Raw genomic sequence first — 24,080 nt, 5'->3', positions numbered from 1 at the left:
CTGAGAAGCTAACATTTGTTGGTTGGATCACGGAGGGTAAGAAAAATCTGGACATGTGGCTATACCAAGTTAATTGATTTCCTGTAAAGTAATGGTCTTTATATATTTATAAGTAGGTGATATCCAAATATACACATAATTTTTTTCTTTGTAACTTTGGTCCTCTATTTAAGGAATTTCCTTTAGAAATGGAAAATGTTCTGAGCATCCTTGAAAAGACAGCTAAGTGACTCCTCTCAGGCATTAACTAATTTAGGACTGCAGTTGTTATTTTATGTGAATACCTCAGTATGTTTCCTAAACATCATGACAACAATTTCAAATCTATTGCTTTCTCCTGTAGCAAAAGTGACCCTGGTTTATTAATTTGAATCTAAAATTATTTTTCTTTATGTTAATTTAAGCAGACTTTTCCTTGACACCATTTTCATTTCACTTCCAATGCCAGCTATGTTATTTAGTGAAATAATTTTTATAAACAAGGGCCTGAAATCACTTCCGAAGTATATCATTAGAAGCACTGTTGTTACCGAACAAAGGGTCCGAGGGGGGGGCAATACTTGGCCCACTGAGGGATGCCAAAAACTGCTACAGAAAACAGGGGCCCCTCCCAAGGATGATACACTAATATCTTAAGGTCCTTCTGTCCGCCGCCAATTGGAAACACATCTCTCAATGCCAGAGATTTGTGAAAAGGAAACAAAATGTTTATTTAATGCTATTCAGGCCTAATGCCTTTCTTAAAATATTAAAGTCTTTAAGGATATACACCTACACACACACACACACAGCGCTCCCTTCTCCCACTGTCCCAACTCCGGGTACCGTAAATCAGGAAAAGAGCACACGTCCGTTTTTCTCCCAGGCCGCTGGCACGTGAGCTGTGTCGCCTGCCTGTCCAGGCAGGATCTCCAAGTAATCCAAAATCATGCAGCACCTTTCTCCGGCAAGAGTTCTTTGTACCAAGTCCTAGTCAAAGTCTCTCCTGCTTTCCAGCCACTCGGCCAAAGGGAGCACGCCAAAGCCGTGTGGGCCTCTTCTACCAAAGCCGCGTCTTTCTTCTTCACCTGGCCGCAGGGATCTCCATTCTGGCAAAGTTGCGTGGTTTTCTCTTCCACCTGGCCAAGAGGGGGTCTGCACTCTGCTGAAGCCACATGGCTCTCTCGCAGGCACTCTCTCCGAGAAGCAGCTCCCAATTCTCCGCCTGGTTTTCCACCACTCTGCTAAAGCCACATGGCTCTCAAGCAGCCCTCTCTGAGCTGCAGCTCCCAATTCTAGCCTGGGTTTTTTTTCCACCACTCACTTCTCCCTGGCTCAAAACTTGGCCACAGCTATTTAACATATCTATGAAACCAGTTAAAGGTTATAGATATGTTAAATGCCATTCCAGAGGTTAGCTACAAAACTGTTGCTATGCAAAACAGCTCTCAATGGCCCTGCTCCATTCATCCCTTCCCCCAACTGACACCTTTGGGGGGGGGGGTGAGGACATCTCAATATTTCCTCCAATATTCCTGTACACCTTGAGTTCTGGACACCATTCCAAATCTTTTCTGGGGCCCCCCTTGGCTGCACCCTGTATCACTGTTAATATAATTAGGTTAAAGTTTTCCCTCTTGACATTGGTTTAGATGGTTTTCAAATATATTTATTCCAAAGCTGCATTCGCCAGGATTGTAGTTCATCTCTCTTTTTGTAACAAGCCCTGTGGCTGCCTCATCCTTGTGGTCCATTAATCTCCTATTGCATTAGCCTGAAATTGTGTAGGTTATAAGCAATCATAAACTGTCAGCTTTGAAAAGCTAACATTTGTAAGCTTCACAGGTATGAAAAAACTAGTGATAAGTGAGGTTGTTAAGTCAAATTAAATGTTAATTGATGCAAGGACACAAAACAGTAAGGCACTTAAGAGTTTAGATGAGGGCACCACATTTATCAAACTTGACAAATGATCTTGAAGCACTTCCACAGATATTTACCATTATATTTTCTCCATCACCATTTTTCCAAATAAGCATGTCACAATTCAAAAATAGTTTAAAAAACCATTCTTGCCAAGAGTTTACATAGTCTCATGTGAAGCCATGGGCAAGGTTCTGATTCTACTGTGTATATTTACAATGTTTTATTTTAAGCAGTGGGGTGATCTAAGAAAAGAATCAAGGAACAGACTATCCTAGAAATTTGCATAAGGAGAAAATAACATGCATACTTTTGGGGAATTAAAGGAAAGATTCTTTCTTAATCATCTCATACATTTAAATTACCCAAATTTGCATAAATGTTCAAGTGTGAATTGTCACATAAAAAAAACAACAACAACAACCAATTCCTGTCAGATGACTGATAAATATTCTTGGCTAATGTGCTAAGGTTTAAAGGCATGGATAGCCCGATATTCCGCGGTCGTCTTCCCCAGAATGTCTATGCGAGTTGTGGCTTACTTATCTGGTTGCTACGCAAAGCTAGAAATAGGATGAAATATTGTGACTAAAATAGTTTCTTTTTCGATATTTGGTTGCTAGAAGACTCCAAAAAAGAGAAAGAAATGGGAAAGCATTCTGGCTGATTCTAGAGGCATATGCTTTTGCAGAAATGGCTAACTAATTATAACTATGGTTTTGCTGAATTTTCTTAGTATTGGAACTAGTTCAGAGCCAGTTACATGGTATAAATTTTTAGTTCTTCTTGGTACCTTTTAATGTACCAGTTCTTCACAAACTATCAACCTATGAGGTAATGGAAAATACGTTAAAAATGAAGGATCCAGGCTTTTAAACCTATATTTAAATGACTATATCTATGGATTTTTGACTCATTTTTTAAATATAGAGTTTCCTGTGGCTACAAGTAGAAATTCCTGATTCACATTCACTTTCCAGGAATGGTGACCTGAGTATCCTGACAGGAGATTGACACCTATTATAAAACTTGTAAGAATTAAGAATTTTTTCTGAACTGCTTGGTAGATTTTGACAGCTTAGTAGTTGATCAGGTATTTTGTTAGCATAGACAGCTAGTTATAAATAAAGAAAGAGAGCCCTGACTTGTGTGGCTCAGCTGGATGGGCATCATCCTGCAAAGCAAAGGTTGTTGGTTTGATTCCTGGTCAGGGCACATGCCTGGGTTGCCAGTTTGGTCCCCAGTTGAGGTATAAATGAAAGAGAGAGAGAGAGAGAGAGAAAGAAAGAAAGAAAGAAAGGAAGAAAGAAAGAAAGGAAGAAAGAAAGAAAGGTGGCAAAGGAAAGTAGACAAGCCTGATAAACTGGGAAGTCAGACATTAAGCCTCATTCACTAAGAAGCCATAGCATTCATAGGCTCCCTCAGGGAGGACCACATCTGTTGCCCTCAGGACCTAATCCCTGAAGTGGGCAGGAAGAACTAGTTACTGGTCATTACCAGGATTAACAAGGGGGAGGAATAAAGCAGCACGTAACAATTACTTTTATGGGCACATGCGCAGTAAGAGCCATGATGGTGACCATAATGGAGAGGAGTCTAATCTGGGAACAAGACCAGATTGGTTATGGGGGGGGTGGGGGAGTAGGGGGTGGGTGGGCAGCACAAGCATGCCAAGGACTGGGAAAGAGATTGCTCAGTTTGAAAGCCCATGGTAATGTAATCAAAGTTTAACAAAGGCCTGTCTCTTGGTAACACACATTCAGTTTGTTCACTCATACTCTCCATAGCAGCAATGTGGCCTACAGCTGGCTGGGCCTAAGCATCAGCTCCAAGTGCAAACTTGGGTACAGCAATGCAGCACAGGCCAGAGTGCTGATGAGAACAAAGACTAAGCTAACTGGGTGGGGACAGAGACTGGCATGGATTTATATAACGACAGAGAATTCCTGGACCCTGGCCCTTCTTCTAGATTTGAAGACAAGACTGGACTTCTCCCATAGCAGGACAAAGCTGAACTCCCTGGCCGTGGATGGGACACATACTCTGGGCACCTGGGGGTGGTGCTTTGTGTCTGCGCCAGCCCCAGTAAAACTTACCACCGTGAGTGTGAATGTGTGGATGAGAGAGGGGCCACATGCTAAACCCGACAGGTTCAGGGGAGACCGGCAAGGCAGCCTTACAAACTCAGACAGAGAGTAACCACATAGGATGGTCTGAAATGAAAACTTTCTGACTAAGAGTAGGTCATGGTAGGTGGTCATGTCCTGGGAATATATCTTTCTTGACAAAGCTCAATCTTTACCTTAACTTAACGAGTATTGTTTTTTTGCATCTATGATAACATAGACGGAATGTGAGAGTAATTTTCTTTTTCCACACCCCTCAAGGCACGATCTCCCACCAGAGCAGACCTCTGAGCTCCTCATTGTTACTGTTATATTGTTAACTGTCCTATACCCATCTTTGTAAATGAAGTGTTTGTTCTACTCCTGAACCTTACCCCAGAAATTTCCTCACTTTGCTCTCTCCCATCCCTCTACTCTACCACCAATGAATTTTATGTAATCCCCTCAGGCCTCCTCCGTTGACTGTAATGTGTAACATAAGGAGCAAGGTTGCCTTTCTCTGGAGCATTTTCTCAATCCTTTGAGATTTTGCTTCACAACAGCTGTTGTCAGTTTGGCTTAAATAAACTCATAAAAATTCTTACAGGTTTAACATTTCTTATGTTGACATAATGTAAGCATTGAGAAATTAAATGGAATTCAGTGGTATTACGGGGTTCTTACCATGTACTTTCCTGGGCAGAATACAAATAAAAATGTAAAACAGTGAAGTCAGTGGGAACTTGACTTTGCTACTCAGACCTACCAAGAGAGATGGGCACTCTTGGCACACCTTGGTCCATGCTCCAAGCTGATGGCCTCGGCCAGTAGGCTCCAACAGCCTCTTTGGAGAGGGATGGTGACCTGTTTTCCCTCCCTTGACTGAGGGCTAGTCCGAAGGTCCATGGCCAGAGGGAATGTGTCTTGTTTTGGAAATGGATTGTAACTTCCTCCTGATCACCTTTTGGGAGTGGCTTCCCGTCCTGTGACTGCTTCTTGACCTTTTCTTTACACTGAAGTAACGGTAGTTTAGAGTCACACAAAGGAAAAGTGTCTCTTTTATCTGGGGCCCCATAAAACAAGTCTCAGACACAGAGGACACAAGGGGTGCAGTCTCTCTTGCGCCAACCTGCCACCATCTCATTCCCCAGTGCTTGAGTAATAAATAGCATGTCCACAACTGCTAGTCCTCCGGGTGCTTTTTTCGGAATATCGTGAACACTTAAGCAGCTCCCCGGTTTGGAGCTCCTGTGCTACAGATGGCGAATGAAGACTAGAGGGTGAAGGGACCAAAATTCTGCCACCCTAAAGCTGCTTTTGGGGATACTGACTTTTAACTGTTTGTTAAGAAACAAAGGACTCAGAACCTTTGACCCTCCCCACTCTCCTGCCTATGAAAATCAGACAGAGAAAGCTGTTTTGGGAAGATCTCAGCTTTAGCCTAATTTGAATTAAATGTGGTAAACTAGAGGACTTCAGAAGTACGTCTGTAAGATGAATACCCACTGCATCCCATTGTTTCTGAAGGATTTTCTTGCCCTGTTGTTACTGAACAACAGGTCCAGGATGGGGGCAATATTTGGCCCACCCAGGGATGCCAAAAACTGTTACAGAAAACAGGGGCCCCTCCCAAGGATGGTATACTAATACCTACTGGGCTCCTCTGTCCGCCGCCAGAGGAAAGACATCTCTCAATGCCAGAGATTTGTGAAAAGGAAAGGAAAGGTTTATTTAAAGCTGTACGGACTTAAAGTAGTGACCCGATGTCTCCATAAAAATATCAAAGTACTTTAGGATAACCACAGATGCCCACAGCACTTCCTTCTCCCCCTGCCCTAATTCAGGGTACCGTATCTCAGGAAAAGAAGCACACGTCTGTGTTTCAGGTTGCTGGCACCGTCAGCTGTGTCGCCATCCAGGCAGGATCTCCAGTTAATCCAAGGTCATGTGGCACCTTCTCATGGTCCACTGGCAAGAGTTCTTTGTACCCATTTTTCCAGGCAAAGTCTCTCCTGCTTTCCAGGCCACTCGGCCAAAGGAAGCACCCCAAAGCCATGTGAACCTCTTCTACCAAAGCTGCAGGGGTCCACACTCCACCAAAAGGACGTGTCTTTCCCTTTCACCTGGCCAAGAGGGGATCCTTACTCTGCCCCAAACCGCATGTCTCTTTCTTCACCTGGGCAAGAGGGCATCTGCATGCCACCAAAGCCGTGTGACTGCCCCCCNCGCCCCCCCCCCCCCCCCCCCCCCTGGCTGCCGCATCTGCCTTTGAATCCTCGTGCCAGTCCTCCTTTGCAGCCCCATTTCCGACTCCTCCCACAATTAGTTACACCTGCCAGGACTCCCATACCCTCCCAGCTTTACTGAGATGCCATAGTGAGTCTGGGCAAATGTGGCCCCTTGGTGTGGAGCCAATCAACTCCAAGCTCTCACGAAGGCGCTGTAACTCAGGGGACCAGCCCCCAGTTACATCCTGGGTAGAAGCCACTCCCTCCCCCCCCCTCAGAACTTGGCCACAGCTATTTAACATATCTATGAAACCAGTTAAAGGTTATAGATTTGTTAAATGACCATTCCAGAGGTTAGCTGCGAAACTGTTGTTATGCAAAACAGCTCTCAATGGCCCTGCTCAGTTTGTCCCTTCCCCAATTGACACCAGGGTGGAGGGTGAGGACATCTTAGTATTTCCTGGAAATCCTGAGCTCTGGATCCCATCCCAAATCCTTTTCTGGGGCCCCCCTCTTGGCTGCGCCCTGTTACACTGTGTGTACTGCTCTTCCTCAACTATTCCTGCATCGTCCATTCTCACTTGTGAAATCTAAGAGCCCATTCCCCCTCTTTTATCCTTTTTCCAAAATGTTTTATATACCCAGTGTTGCCTGGCTGTCTTTGGAATTTTCATGGAGTTACCATATCTATGTGAACTCCCCATGCACCTGTATTAAGCTTTTATTTTCTTTTGGTAATCTGTCTCTGTTTTATTGGTTACTGGCTCAGCCTGAAGAACTGAGATTGAAGGAAAAATATTAATATTTTTTAGCCCCCACTAGAGTCACTCTGCATAGTCGTTCAGGGCACCCAGCACAAGGTACATGTTTGAGAGAAGTATCGGGAGGAAACTCTGCTTTTGTTCTGCTGATCAAACCAGGTGCCATTGAGTCTAAATCTGCCTCAAAGGGCACTTTACTAATCTGTTAATTAGGATAGCGCCAGCTGTTGTAACAAACATTTCCCTAAACTTTAGTGGCTTAACAGAATAAATGTTTTTTTTCCAGTTTACAAGGCCATCCAATTTTTATTTCTGGTCAGCAGGTGGCTTTCCTTTCGGTAACCATTCTGGTACTGAGACTCCTTACATCTTGTAATTTTACTATTTTCACCAAATGATTTCCAAGATCACCGTGGTTGTTCGCGTCAAGGTACACAGGCCAAGAGAGCAGGGAGGATCATGTAGGAAGTGTATAGTGGCCCAAGCACACCTCAGTTCTGCTTATGTTCCATTGGCTAATACTAAGTAAATTGCCACTCCCACCATCAAGTGAGGATGGGAAATGTAGTCTGGCTGTGAGGTTGGGAGGAAGAGGAAATGGGTCTGGTGCAGTTAGTTGGCTAGTCTCTGCCACACTCTGCTCTTCTGGTTATGTATCATCTACATCCATGCCTGTGTCTCTGCCGATATTTATGTGTACACATGCAGGATTGGACAAAAATAGGTTTACAGTTGTTCATATGGAAAATAGTACAATAACTAAGAAACAATAGTATAAGAATTAACTCCATGTTCCATGTACTTGTACTCCCAGCTGTAAACCTACTTTTTTCCTTCCCTCTATATCTATATCTCTATAGCAACTGGTAGCCACCTCACAATCTTAACTTTCCGGTACAACTATGTCCCAGAATAAGAATCTCAATTAATTTTGCTTTGGTCTTAATATTGTTTAACATAGGGACAGAAAAATATAACTATCTCAGCATTGTATAATACATGGACAAGAAATGGTGCCTTTACAGCTCCCAAGGGACACTACCTAAGGGGACCACCTTAGGAGTCATCCAGCTTCAACTTCAGGATTTCTTTAGGCAGCATCTCTTTTTTCAGATCTAGACGTGCTTCCATGTTGTCTGATGGTCTGTGAACTGAAAAGAAAAGCTAAGACACTCCCTACCTCATATCCGTGGTAGCATACATGTCTCATATACAATGGTAAATCAGAGACACAATAGCATGATGAAAATTCCCATTGCCAAAATAGAATATTGGGAAAGACACATAATGATTTCTAGTGCCAGGCATAATGAATTCCCTCAATCTGGCTTATGGAGGAAGTTTATTTATTAGATTTTGATAAAGAGTTCTTCCTTGTCCATTATCTTTCATCATCATAACAGAAGAGGGAATTGGAGAGTATAACCTCTTTAGAGGCTGTATGACTCTCCCAATCACTATGGGCTAGTGCAATTTTACTTTGCTAAAGGTATACGTTAAGTTTTAAAGAAATTAAAGTATTTAAAAAACCTAGCTCAAAGTTTCTTTGGCAATGTATTTATCTTAGAAACATAGTAGGCTTCTGATCTTTTTGTTGCCTGTAGGTTCCAATGCCAGGAATCATTCCCAAAGTTTTTCTTAGACATAGTTCTCTGATTTGATTGATTGCCTTTATTTTTTTTGCTCCTGAAAATGAAAACCACATAATTTCTTGTCCTTCGAGTATTATTATTGAGATCAAGCCTACTTTCCTATTCCTATGTTAAATAATATTGAGATCAAGCAGAAATGACTTAGTTGCTTGCTCCAGAACATTCTTACTTCTGACAGATAATGCTATATGTCAGCTGAATAATCCACATTTCACAGCTTGTTCATTAAGGCCCTTACCTCACCATGCCCAGCAACCTGAAGCTTTGGAAATTCCAAAACACATTTTATTTAGCTAATACCTCATATAATTTTAAACATACCTTGGTAATCATTTGTTTATTTTCAGGATTGACTGGAAGTTTTGTATTCAGAGGGCTAAGCTGTAATGATAGAGAAAGAACTGCTTAGTTTTTGTCTGTGATTTCTTGTGACGAAGCACCCATTTTGTTGTAGTTCTCGTTTAAGAGATTTCCAAGGCTTTCTTGTTTATTGAGAAGCTTCCTGGTCTCTAAAGCCCTCAATCTTTAAGAAAGGAGGAAAGCGCAAATGGGATTCTAAAATGAAAATTGTCAAAGTTCTCAGAGTCCTTTGAGCATTAGACTATAACAGGACATGGTCTGACGCAGGGCTCCCCAACCCCTGGCCATGGACTTGGACCCGTTGTTTGCCTGTCAGGAACTGGCTGTGAGTGAAGCTCACCTGAGCTTTGCCTCCTGCCTCCCCCACCCCATCCACAGTGGGCAAGTGAGGTGCACATGAGCTCAGCCTCCATTCCCTCCCCACCCCTCCATGAAACTGGTCCCTGGTGCCAAAAATGTTGTCTAAGGTATTTCCAATGATTTTAATGTTAATGGGATAGAGGTTTCATAATAATTGACTATTTTGTTGTGGGCTAGAAAAAGGCTGATGCATGAATTTAGTACTCTTACCTTTAATCTTCTATTCTGTCTTGTCACAAGCATATGTGGCCAAATAACACATGGGATTTGTGCAGTACATTCAGTCTTATCATCATGAGGTATAAGGCAGCCCTTTCTTAACATGCAGCTTAACTTCAAATGTGGAGCTTTGGTTTTCTGGGAGAGATGTCAAAGATTGACAGTCCTCGAATTCCTGTGGAATAGACGTTATCAGCCACTGTTTGCCATTTTGCCCTAGGAAAACTTTGGGGGGGGTTGATCCTTGATTTATATCTGCCAAAGTTGGTGATATAAACCATCTATAGCTCATTGGAAGACTTCTGGCCAAAGGCCTCAAGCTGATGATACTTAGGTAGCCTCCAGCAGCAGAAGATGTTTGAGAAGAGACAGTTTCTAGGTATTTGGATCAAATTGACAATAGCACGAAGTCCACAGCTTCTGCTTGAGAACCACAGAACAAGATCCGGCTGCCCAGACCACAGATTATCGTGATTAATCTGAATGCTCTTGTTTTTTTATTTTCTCTAGCTGTTTTATATGATCTATGCCTGCTTACGTTTCTGGATTTGCCAATATTTACTTGTTGTCTTTTAACTATAATACCCACAAAGCCCCAGTCATTAATGCTGCTCTTTGTATCACCAGCAACTCCTTGCAATGTGTCTAGTGCCTGGCTGTAATCTGGTGATTTGGCTAAAAGGGAAATCAAACCAATCCTGGCTATTAGCGCCAGTTCTTGGCAATGAATTAACCAGTGCCTTGACAGACTGATCAACTACTGTGCAATTTCTTAGTTTACAAATATTGTTACAGACCAGTTTGCTAAGAGTCTAAAGCTCTTGCAGAACACATCTAGGATAGGAGGATTCTGTGTTTGTTAAAATCTCTAGGAACTTCTCATGGTAGTTGGTCTTTGTAACAAACTTACACAGAAATAGAGCTTGGAATGTGACATGACTTCATTTTCACAAACCTGCAAGAAGCTTTACTTTTCAAACTTAACCTTGTGCTGGTTTACTATGGATCTAACTCATGGCCTACCTAGTTTAAATCTCACCAACTAACTCCAGTCCACTTTTACTGAATGGTACTAACAAAATAAGTACACAACCCTCATGGGTATCTGGGCTCAGCAAAAAGAAACACTGAGTGACTCCCAACAAATGGTATTGGATTTGTGCATGGAATGTTTATTGGCTACTACCTGTAAAACTGGACAAGTGTCATAGGCATCTCCGTATCTGATGCCTATGTTCAGTATAGTACCTGAAATCACCTGGGGTCCATTTTGATGTGTCATTTTTCCTTTCTCAAAAAATAAACCAAAAATAACCTAAAGTAAATCTTTAGGTTAGTAAAAACAAGAAAAGCTGGGGATCAGTTTGTGACCCCAAAACTTAACTACTTAGAAGGAATTGTTGGCTTATCTCTTTTTTTCCTAAAGTGTCCTAATTTCCTGCTTTATGAATAGTGCATCTATAAACTGAGGGCATGTGCCACATGGGATAGTTCACACATTGACAGAGGAGCAGGACAATGCCACTGAGGCCATGGATTTCTTTGCCTAAAAAGTTCATGAGATGAGAATGGTGTAGGTATTATATTAGTTTCTTTAGTCCTACAGACTTTTCTAGAATCTTTATTATTTCTAAAACATCTGGCAAACAAGTAACTAAATTATTTAATAGAGGCTCTTCACATTGGGAATTTGATCTATTTTCTTGTTTTATTTTGAGCAATCTTTGCTCTTGGATTACAATTGAATTATACACTTTGATCATCATTCTTTTGTTAGTATTTGCTTGTATTTTAGTGCTCAAATGTATTATCTTCAGGATCTTAAATGATCCTATATAACCTCTTTCCTGTCAAATAATCCAATAAATTATCATTCAACAAGGAAATAACAAATAATCATGACTCATCAAATAACAATACACATTTGAATCGATCTTGACCCAAGATGAAAAATTATCTAGAATAGGCTGGAGAATGACCAAAAATGGGAATTGATAACTAAAACCAACGTAATTTCTTGTATCAATCTTTTTTTAAAGATTTTATTTATTTATTTTTAGAGAGGAAAGGAAGGAGAGAGAGAGAGAAATATTAATGTATGGTTGCCTCTCATGTGTGTCCCACTGGGAACTGGCCTGCAACCCAGGCATGTGCCTTGACTGGGAATCGAACCACGATCATCTGGTTTGCAGGCCCGCGCTCAATCCACTGAGCTACACCAGCCAGGGCTTCTTGTATCAATCTTAAAAAAATACTTAAACCAGACTTTCCTCTGCCTGTAAACATAATTCGTTTACTCTGAGTTAACAATGATGAAACTAAGCATATATCCTTCTCCTTATTTGAATAGTACTGAGACCAAGCACAAGTTAGTTCTTTCTCCAGAAACTACTTTCTCCTGAAATATAAGACTAAAACCAACGAACATGCTCATTAAGATCAACAACTTGCTTAGCAAAGCTGCTTCAAGGTCATTGTGCCACTGTGCCCATAAACTCAAAGCTAATATGTCATAATCTACCCCTCTGAACCAGATCTGTGCACCACAAAATCTGCCTTAACTTGCTGTAACACTTTCCTATCATTTCCTAATTTCCTTCTTTTGAGATTCTACTAAGATTTAGTCATCTGGGCATTATAACTTACTGCAACAAGCTTAATAAACTCGTCTTAGCATGATCGCTGTGTCTTTCTGGTGCTGTTTGAGAGAGAGCTTCAGTTTCTCTTACCTCTGATTCTGTGTTTAATAGGATAATCTTTAGGGCATCTGAAACCCAGTAGGCTTGCAGAAGAAGAAAATATTCTCAATCAGATGTGCTAATTAAAGGCTGAGACACTTTGCATCACTGAGCAATCACACTGAGTTATTTTCTCCCAAAGAATCATTTTCAATCTTTTATTCTTCAAAATCAGTTTTGCCTTTTATTCTTATAGTTGAGGTATAAAAGCTGCTTCAATCTTTCAAGGCCATACATTTCTGGATTATCTATTTCTCTTTATTTTTTTCTTCAAACCACTAATTTTTTCCTTGTCTTGTATGTTATATATGTATCTTAGTCTATTCAGGTTGCTATAACGAATGTCATAGACTGGTTGGCTTAAACAACAAACATTTATTGCTTATGGTTTTAGAGCCTGGGAAGTCCAAGATCAATGTGCTGGTTCTCTGTCTGGTTTGTAGGTGGCTGCTTTCTTTCTGTGTCCTCGCATGGCTGTAAACATTCAGCAATGACTCTGCTTTGTTTGAGGGGCAGTGAGAGTATTTGCTTGGTTGTGGTAGAGTTGTTTTAGAGGTTAAGAAAAAGTAAAGACGAGTAGGGATATTGGAATGGAACAGAGGACCTTTAACGCCGCTCAGAGTAAACCTTATTTGAAATCCACTTAAATCGCATTGATCATTTACTGTCACTGTCTCCTTATAATTTTATTCTCTTTATGCTGCATATATCCCAGCATTTCAAGAAGGGGTACACGGACTCTGAAAAGGGGATTAATTGGACATGGCCTATTATACATTCATTATGCTCCTCCAATGTCAGCAGGAGTTTTCTGGGTCGTTGGTAGTTGTGCGTATAATGGCTGGAAGATTGAGTCCTAATTACTAAGATCAGCATCGCAGGGCCACCGCCAGGTACAACTTTGTTGGAACATGATATCTTTGGCTGAGGTAATTAGACATTACAGATAGGTAGGTCACTTAAAAATGTGCAGATAAAACTCTGATTTCTTTCTTCAATCAGTATAACTCTAGTATTTAGATAATGTGGCTTATCTTTTAAAATAAGAAATTGGTAATAAAGTCTTTCCAAAGATGGAATCTATTTAAATTGAGAAGACAGTTAATTCATAATGCCCCAGTGTTCACATAGGGCTTCATCATGATAAAAAAAGTTCATTTTATAATTTTGTATCACAGTACGCTGAAATGTGTGCTGCAAAGCAACATTGTAAGCCATTTAGTGATGGTGAGGAGGGTGGAAATAATGGGATTCATCCTATGTTCCTGTGTGTAATTACTTCTCACTAAGGATGATTTAGGTCGTTCTTTGATGAGAAAAATAATCATGAGGGTTCAATTTAACCTTTTCTAGAGTTGTTGACAGTAAACTCAAATTGAAAAGTATTCATATTGTTAGACAACTTTAATAGTGGTGTTGTCATTTTTGATTGCTCAAAGACACTGTTGAGTTGAAACTTGCAAGGATTATATGAATTTACATGTAAAATATATATTGTGTATAATGGACAATCTTCACTCACCATTCACTATATATTTGCTAAGTAGTATGCTGAAATCCCTTATGAAATTGAAAAGAGTATTTGCGTTCTTTTTCTTTCTTACATTTGTGTTATTATTGATAAATAAAGAACCATATACTTTATGAAGCAGATTGAGACACTTTTGAAAATAAAAATAATAGTATTAATAATTATTTTGGAATGATATAGATTTGAAGTAGGTGCCTACTGATAAATTTACATGGATAACTACCATTGGTAAGAAAAGTGGAAAATCAGGTCAAATTTTAATTTATCATTTACTAAACATTTCTACATGGCAGGGACTCTATTAACATGCATTATCTCATTTAATTCACAGTCTCATATAAGGTGGTTATTATTGTAGTCGTATTTCAATGAAGATAATATGGCTTACAGATGTCAAATAATTTCTCCAAGATTCCATGTTAGTAGGTGGCAAAGACTGATTTTAAATTTTATGCATTTATATGAATTATGGGAAATAACACTATAGGTAGTCTGACAGAAAATACATAAGTAACCCACAGTTCTATTCTATCTCTAATATCACTATTATAATTAAAAAAATTATTTCTTGTCTTTTTAAATGTGTGCTATTTTTCAGAATTAAGAAATTAATACCAGAGTAATAACATATATGATTTTAAAAATTTAAACAGTACAGAAAAACATAAATGAAAAATAAAAGGCTCTATAATTACTCATATTTCATACCCTAAACTTTATATCCAGAAGTAATAATTTTAATAATTTTAGCATTCACTTCTTCTAGAGATTATCTTAGTAACTTTAAAATAATATCATTCCCAATTTGTGAGTAATCATTCTTACATAGGATTTTATGACTAAAAGTTATTAGTTTCCTATTTTTTCATTCTCCTCTCAATTTGCAAGTATATGATTTTAATTATTCTATTGATTACTTATATAACTTTTTATAGTAAATATATACTTTCTGATTGTAACATGATATGTGATCATTGCAAAATTGAAAAAAAAAACAGCTAAAACTATAGGGAAGAAGAAAAGGTCACCTGAAATCTTATGTCTCTGTTATACCATACATTAATATTTTAGGGGCTATATTTCATGTCATTCTTTGTCATTACATTAACATACACATACATTCAAAAACAACTATATGCTTATTTTCACATAATTAGCATCACATGGACCCTAGGTTAGGTTTCCCGGGAGACCAATTCTGAGAAGTGGTTTGTGTGCAGGAAATTAATTCGAGCATGAAGGAGCAAGGGAAGTGGGATGGGGCAGTGGGGGAAATTTAACTGTCACACAGTCACCACAAAGAACTCGACCTGTCAGGAGGGAGCTGTGCAGCCCCCTGTGGTGACATACTAAAATAGGAGGGCTGGGACTGTTTACCCCTTTCATCAGCTTTTACTGTTTATCAACTATTCGCTGGGCCCCCAACTGACGTCCCTCAAGGAAGGAATATAATCCTGTAAAAGGAAACACTTTTTTTTTCCTTTTGCTACTTTCACTACTTCTGACACCAGAAGTGTGGGTTTTTCCTCTGCTAAGCTGTTTTCCAAGAATTGGAATAATAACTGTATTATTCCACTGTGTGTTGCTAATTCACCTCTCGATTTTCATCTCTAAGCTTAGCTTTTGGTATTTTGATCTATGATTTTGTAAACCGCATTTTCCAGAGGGGTCAATGTTTGTATCTCTTTTTACCTATTTGGTAAGTGTTTGCATCCAAACCCGTGTATGGAACTCCAGACCAGTATGTACAACTGCCAACTTAATAACACCACCAGCTTTGGTGCCCAATATGCTCCTCAAATGTCACGTATCTACTCTGATCTCCTGACACAACTCAGGATACCCTCTTCTTGCCAAACCTATTTATTATACGCTTTTTTCACTCCCATTAATGGCAATTCCTTTCTTATAGTTTTAAAGTTTGACAATATGATCATAAGGTAATATATTATTGGTAATCTAATATACTTCTATATTAATGCAGAGAATGAGAAATTTTCACACTGCATTTCAAGATTTTTCTCCTGTGATTTTTATATTTGTCTATTGCTCATAATTCTATTGGTTTCTTTGCCTTTTATAGCCATTGATAGACATGATAATGATTTTTTGAAAACCATTTCTCACTGAATTGAAATGCTAATATTGTCATATATTAAATTCATATGTATATATCCTTGAACAACACGGGTTTAGACATTATAAAGATAGATACGTTATTATAAAGATAGGTTTAGATATTATAAAGACAAGAAATAATTTTTTAAATTATAATAGTGATATTAGAGATAGAATAGAACTGTGGGTTACTTATGTATTTTCTGTCAAACTGCAAGTATTTGCATATACTTGCAAATTTAGACATTACTCTTGCCCTGCCCCTATTTTCTTCCCACTGTCTATGCTGCTGATTCTTTGTACCTTCTGCCCCCCCTCCCACTCCCCTGTTGCTAACCCTCCATGTGATCTCCATTTCTGTGGTTCTGTGCCTGTTCTAGTTGTTTGCTTAGTTTCCTTCTGTTTGTTTTAGGTGTGGTTAGTAATTGTGAGTTTGCTGTCATTTTACTATACATATTTTTAATCTTTTTTCTTAGATAAGTCCCTTTAATATTTCATAAAATAAGGGCTTGGTGATGATGAACTCCTTGAACTTGACCTTATTTGAAGCACTTTATCTGCTCTTCCATTCTAAATGAAAGCTTTGCTGAATAGAGCAATCTTGGATTTAGGTCCTTGCCTTTCATGACTTGGAATACTTTCCAGCCCCTTTTTGCCTGTAAGGTCGCTTTTGAGCGACCTTACAGACAAAATCTGCTGAATCCGCTAAATTCGCTAAATCCTCTGACAGTCTGATGGGAACTCCTTTGTAGGTGACTGTCCTCTTATCTCTTGCTGCTTCTAGGATTCTCTCCTTCATTTTAATCTTGGCTAATGTAATTATGATGTGCCTTGGTGTGTTCCTCCTTGGGTCCACCTTCCTGGACTTCTTAGAAATCTACTTCCTTTGCCAGATTGGAGAAGTTCTTCTTTATTATTTGTTCAAATGAGTTTTCCACTATTGCTCTTCCTCTTCTCCTTCTGGTACCCCTATAATTCGGATGTTGGAATGTTTAAAGATGTCCTGGAGGTTCCTAAGCCTCTCATCTTTTTGAATTCTTGTTTCTTCATTCTTTTCTGTTTGGTTGTTTCTCTCTTCCTTCTGGTCCACTCCATTGATTTCAGTACCAGTTATTGATTCCCTGTGCAATTTCCTTCATTTCACTTACTGTGGCCTTTATTTTTTTCATCTAATTTGCTACCAAAATCAACCAATTCTGTGAGCATCCTGATCACCAGTGCTTTGAACTGTGCATCTGATAAATTGGCTATCTCTTGGTCACTTAAAAGTATTGATCTGAGGTTTTGATCTGTTCTTCTGTTTAAGCATTTTTTTGTTTTTGGTCTGGTCCTGCCTGTTATATGAGGGGCAGAGCCTTAGGTGTTCACCAGGGCAGGGCAACCCATGTTGCCAAGTTGAGATGCTGTATGTGGGGGTGGGGTCAGAGAGGGAGCAATGGCACTTGCTCAGCTCTCTCTCAGATTTTGGTCCCCAGTATGGCTTGGCACAAGCAAATTGGGCCCTTCTGGTGCTGGATGGGCTTGTGTGCATTCCAAGATCCTGTGGGTCTCTCCAACAAGCTCTCCTGTGAGGCTGGGAGCCTCTCCTGGCACCTCAATTCCCACAAGTATTTTTAATCGGTGCTTTTAGGCTTTATTTCCCATTGCTGGGGCCCTGGGTTGTGGAGTCTGTCTCACTGGCCATTTTTTGCCTGGTTTATCTGTATGCAAATGTGTGTTAGTGGTCAGACTCCAGCCTTGCACATCTCACTGGGTTTGCTCCATTCGTCCTCGTGCCCAGGTGGGCCAGTCACTGCCTTTTCCTGCCGGGTCCCTCTCTGCCAGCCACTGACTCCACCCCTCTCACTGGTCTGGATGAATGGTTCATTATTGTCAGACTTTGGTACAGTTCAACTTTCTGTCTGTTCCGGTTGTGTTTTTGTTTCTAAATCTCTGTTGTCCTTAAATTTGGTTGTGCGAGGAGGCACAGTGTGCCACCTACGCTTCCATCTTCGCCAGAAGTCCTAATTTTCTTAATGATATTTTCTTTATCTTACTTTATTGTAAGATTACAGGATGTAATGCAACCTACAAAATATGTGTTGATCAACTGTTTTTGTTATTAGTGAGGCTTATATCAATGGTAGGCTATAAGTAGTTAAGTTTTGCAGGAATCAAAAGTTATACACAAATTTTCAACTGTGTAGGGGGGTTGGTAGCCATAACCCTTATACCATTTAAGTGTCAGCTGTATATATGTACAACCATGCACACGCATATACACACAGACACACATACTGGTATTTGGTGTTTATTCCTTGGCTCTCTCTTTGGTTTTCCTGAATTATTTGGCTATTACTAAGCTAATATTATACTTCTCTGATAGAATGGTTTTAAGATATGTTTTAATACATGATAAGTACCATTTATACTGCCCCAATATTTACCCTGACTAGCCTTTTTTTTTCTGGTTTTCTTGTCTATTTATGAACTTTAGTTTTCCATATATGTTGACATCATTGTCTAATTCCATAATAGCCCACAGGATTATATTTGAAATTCTATTACATTTACATATAATGCAGAAGGCTTAATAATTTTATATCTGATCTTACTATTAAAAACTGTATTTTTTCATTTGTTGAGATTTTGCTTTATATGTTTCAATTAGATCTTTATTTTTTTATATAAATCCTGTTCCTTAATTATTAAATATATTCCTAGGTATTGCATGATGATGTAAAGAATAAAATTTTTTCTTTGTAATTATATATCTAGATACTAAAAGAGAGAAGACAGTTAAGTATTTTATATCTTTAAATTGAAGCAGCCATCTAATAAAATTCCTTTATTCATTGTTTTTTAAATTTAATTTGTTTTAATTATTGTTCAAGTATAGTTTTCTTTTACTCCCATCCCAGCCCACCTCCCTCCCATTTCCACCCTCCTTAGTTCTTGTACATATGTCCTCCACACTTGTTCCTGTAAACCCTTTTCCTTGTCTCCTGAAATTCCCTCCTCTCTCCCCTCTGGTCACTGTCAGCCTGTTCTTGATTTCAGTGGCTTTGGTTATATTTTGCTTGTTTGTTTGTTTTGTTGTTTAGGTTCCTGTTAAAGATGAGATCATATGGTATTTGCCTTTTACCACCTGGCTTATTTCACTCAGTATAATGCCTTCCAGTTCCATCCATGATGTTGCAAAGGGTAGGAGCTCCTTCTTTCTTTCTGCTGCATAGAATTCCCTTGTGTAAATATACCATAGTTTTTTGATCCAGTCATTTACTGATGGGCATCTACATTACTTCCAGCACTTGGCTATTGTAAATTGTGCTGTTATGAACATTGGGGTGCATAGGTTCTTTTGGATTGGTGTTCCAGGGTTCTTAGGATATAATCCTAGCAGTGAAATTGCTAGGTCAAAAGGCAGATCCATTTTTAGTTTTCTTAGAAAATTCCATGCTGTTTTTCATAGTGCCTATACCAGTCTGAAATCCCACCAACAGTGAACTAGGGTCCCCTTTTCCCCACAACCTCTCCAACATGTTGTTTGTTGCTTTGTTTATGATAGCCATTCTGACTGGTGTAAAGTGGTATCTCATTGTGGTTTTAATTTGCATCTCTCTGATAGCTAGTGATATTGAACATCTTTTCATGTGTCTCTGGATCCTCTGTATGTCCTCCTTGGAGAAGTGCCTATTCAAGTCCTTTTCCCACTTTTTAATTGGGTTGCTTGTCTTCTTAGCGTGGAGTTATGTAAGTTCTTTGTATATTTTGGAGATTAAACCCTTGTCTAAGGTATCATTGGCAAATATGTTTTCCCATACAGTTGGTTGTCTTTTTATTTTAATACTGTTTTATTTAGCCATGCAGAAGGTTTTTATTTCAATGAGATCCCATTTGTTTATTCTTTCCTTTATGTCCCTTGCTCTAGGGAACATACAAATAAAAATGTTGCTGTGTAAAATATCTGAGATTTTCCTGCTTGTGTCCTCCTCTAGGACTCTATTGGTGTTATGACTTATATTTAAATCTTTTATCCACCTTGAATTTATTTTGGTGTATGGTGTAACTTGCTCCTCAAATTCCATTTATTTTTGCACATAGCTGTCCTGTTCTACCAACATCATTTGTTGAAGAGGCTATCTTTATTACATTTTATTTTGCTGCCTCTTTGTCAAATATTATTTGACCATAGAGACTTGGGTTTATTTCTGGGCTCTCTGTTCTATTCCATTGGTCTATGTGCCTGTTTTTATGCCAATACCAGGCTGTTTTGATTATAGTGGCCTAGTAACACAGTTTGGTATCAGGTATTGTGATCCCTCCTACTTTGTTCTTCTTTCTCAAAATTGCAGCTGTTATTTGGGCTCATTTATGGTTTCATATAAATTTTTGAAGTGTTTGTTCTATGTCTGTGAAATATACCATTGGTTCTTTAATAGGTGTTGCATTGAATCTGTAAATTGCTTTGGGTAGTATGAACATTTTGATGATGTTAATTCTTCCAATCCATGACCATGCTATATGTTTCCATTTGTTTGTGTCTTCCTTGATTTCTTTCTTCAGTGTTGTGTAGTTTTCTACATACAGGTCTTTTACCTCCTTGGTTAGGTTTATTACTAGGCATTTTATTTTTCTTGTTGCTATATCAAATGGGATTTTTTTCTTCATTTCTGCTTCTCCTGTTTCATTGTTGGTATACAAAAATGCTTTTGATTTCTGGATATTGACTTTGTATCCCACTGTTTTGCCAAATTCATTTATTAGTTTGAGCAGTTTTTAGGCGGCGTCTATAGGATTTTCTATGTACACTATCATGTCATCTGCAAACAATGACAGTTTTGTTTTCTTCTTTTTGATTTGGATGCCTTTTATTTCCTTTTCTTGTCTTATTGCTGTGGCTAAAACTTCCAATACTATATTGAATAGAAGTGGTGAAAGTGGACAACCTTATCTTGTTTCTGATCTTAGTGGAAAAGCTTTTAGTTTTTGCCCATTGAGTATGATGTTGGCTGTAGGTCTCTCATATATGGCCTTTATTATGTTGAGGAATGCTCCCTCTACTCTCACTTTGCTGAGTGTTTTTATCACAAATTGGTGCTGTGCCTAATCAAATGCTTTTTCCGCATCTATTGATAATGATCATGTGATTTTAGTCTTTGCTTTTGTTTATGTGATGTATTATGTTTATTGATTAGCAAATATTGAACCATCCTTGCATCCTGGGGATGAATCCCACTTGGTCGTGGTGTATGATCTTTTTGATGTATTGTTGGATGAGATTTGCCGATATTTTATTGAGGATTTTAGCATCTATGTTCATCAGTGATATTGGCCTGAAGTTTTATTTCTTTGTTGTGTTTTTATATGGTTTTGGGACTAGGATGATACTGGCTTTATAAAAAGATTTTAGGAGTCTTCCATAATTTCAGATTTTTTGGAATAGTCTGTGAAGGATAGGGGTTAGCTCTTCCTTAAATATTTTGTAGAATTCTCCTGTGAAACCATCTTGTCCAGGGCTTTTGTGTGTCGAGAGTTTTTTGATTACTGCTTCAATTTCATCTGTTGTTGTTGGTCTGTTTAGGCTTTCTGTTTCTTCTTCATTGAGTTTTGGAAGTTTACATTTCTGTAGAAATTTGCCCTTTTCACCTAGGTTTTCAAATTTCTTGGCATACAGTTCTTCATAGTACTTTCTTACAATCATTTGTATTTCTGTGGTGTCAGTTGTAATCTCTCCTCTTTCATTTCTGATTGTGTTTATTTGAGTTCTCTCTCTTTTTTTTCTTAATGAGTTTGCTTAAAGGCTTGTCGATTTTTCTTTAATCTTTTCAAAAAATCAGCTCCTGGATTCATTGATCCTTAGAATTGTGCTTTTAGTTTCTATGTCATTTAGTTCTTCTCTGATCTTGGTTATTTTCTTACTTCTACTTGCTCTGGGCTGTCTTTGTTGTTGTTCCTCTAGTCCTTGTAGGCATAGGTTAGGTTGTTTGTTTGAAATGTTTCTATTTTTTTTTTAGGTAGGCCTGTATTATGAACTTCCCTCTCAGGACTGCCTTTGCTGTGTCCCATAAGTTTTGGGTTGTTGTGAGTTCATTTTTGTTTGTTTCCAGAAACTTTTTGATTTCTTCCCTAATTTCATTCTTGACCCATTCATTGTTTAATAGCATGCTATTCAATCTCCATGATTTTGAGAGTTTGGAGTCTTTTCCCTTGGGGTTGGTTTCTAGTTTCAGTCCCTTGTGGTCAGAGAAAATGCTTGGTATAATTTCAGTTTTCTTGAATTTTGGGGGCTTGTTTTGTGTCCTATCATGTGGACTATTTTTGAAAGTGTTCCATGTGTATTTCAAAAGAATGTGTATTTAGCTTCTTTGGGATGACGGGCTCTATATATATTAATTAAGTCCATTTCATCTGGGGCATTGTTCAATGCCACAGTATCTTTGTTGATATTTTTTGGAAGATCTGTCCATTTTTGACAGTGAGGTGTTAAAATCCCCTACTATAATTTTGTTGCTGTCAATATCTTTCTTGAAGTCCTCTAAGATTTTCTTTATATATTTGGGTGCTCCTATGTTGGGTGCATATATATTTACAATGTTTGTGTCTTCTTGGTGGATTCTTCCCTTGAGTATTATGAAGTGACTTTCTGGGTCTGTTTTTATGGCCCTTTTTTGAAGTCTATTTTATCTGATATGAGTATTGCTACCCCAGCTTTTTTCCCCCTGTTTGTTTGGAAAATTTGTTTCCATCCTTTCACTTTCAATCTGTGTAGGTCTTCTGTTCTGAGGTGGGTCTCTTGTAGGCAGTGTATGTGTGGGTCATGATTTCTTATCCATTCAGCTATTCTATGTCTTTTGATTGAAGCATTTAATCCACTTACATTTAAGGTTATTATTGATAAGTATTGATATTCATTGCCATTCTTGTACGTGTGTGTCTGTACCTTTCTGTCTCTTTTTTACTTCTTTCGTACCTCTTTTGTACCTCTCTGTTTCTTTTCCTTCCTTTCCTTAGAGCAGTTCCTTTAGCATGTCTTGTAGAACTGGTTTGGTGGAGAGGTATTCTTTTAGACTTCTTTTGTCTTGAAAGTTCTTTATTTGGCTTTCTATCTTATTTGAGAGCCTTGCTGGGTAAAGTAGCCTTGCTGGGTAAAGGCCTTTGGTTTTCATTACTTGGAATATTTCTTGCCATTCTCTTCTTGCTTGAAGTGTTTCCATTGAGAAGTCAGCAGCTAACCTTATTGGGGCTCCTTGGTATGTTCTTCCTGTTTCTCCCTTGTTGCTTTTAAGATTCTCTCTTTGTCTTGGAATTTTGCCATTTTAGTGATGATGTGCCTTGAAGTAGGTCTGTTTGGGTTCCTCTTGATTGGGACTCTCTGTGATTCCTAGATTTGTGTGACTTTTTCTTTCATCAAATTGGGGAAGTTTTCCAACATTACTTTTTCAAATAGGTTTTTTATCTCTTGCTCCTCTTCTTCTCCTTCTGGTATCCCTATTATTCAGATATTATTATGTTTCATATTTGCATTTTCTCAAATATGAAATATAATATTTTCAAATATGAAACATAGTGTCTCACAAATATGAAACATAATATCTCACATCCATTTCTTGCTTTTCTCTTAATCCCTCTTCATTTTTTCTGAGCCTTTTTTCCTTTTCTTGTTCTTTCTACTTTGTCCTCCAACTCACTGATCCAATCTTCTTCATCGATCCTGCTTTTGATTCCTTCCACTGTGTTCTTCAGTTCAGAAATTGTATTATTTATTTCCTCTTGGCCTTTGTTGATAGTTTCTATTTCCTTTTTCATGTTGATGTAGTTTGCCGTGAGTTCATTGTAGTTTCCCTGTAGTTTCTGGTAGCTCATTGTGAGCTACAGAACTTCCTGATAACCAGTGCTTTGACCTTAGTATCTGATAGATGACTTGCCTCTATTTCATCTAGCATTCTTTCTGAAGCTTCCTTTTATCCTTTTATTTGGGGGTTGTTCCTTTGTCTTCCCATTGTTTGTGAGATTTTTCTTGTTATCTTTAGCTTCTTAAATTGATCTGTTCTGATTCCCTGGGTTTATGGTGTGAACTTTTGTGGTATAATGCCTGTGAGATTCAGTGGTGTAGTCTCCTTGATC

This window comes from Sturnira hondurensis, unplaced genomic scaffold, assembly GCF_014824575.4.
Source record: "Sturnira hondurensis isolate 20B ecotype Veracruz unplaced genomic scaffold, ASM1482457v3 Scaffold0005279, whole genome shotgun sequence".
Lineage (NCBI taxonomy): Eukaryota > Metazoa > Chordata > Mammalia > Chiroptera > Phyllostomidae > Sturnira > Sturnira hondurensis.
This window is presented reverse-complemented; position numbering follows the sequence as displayed.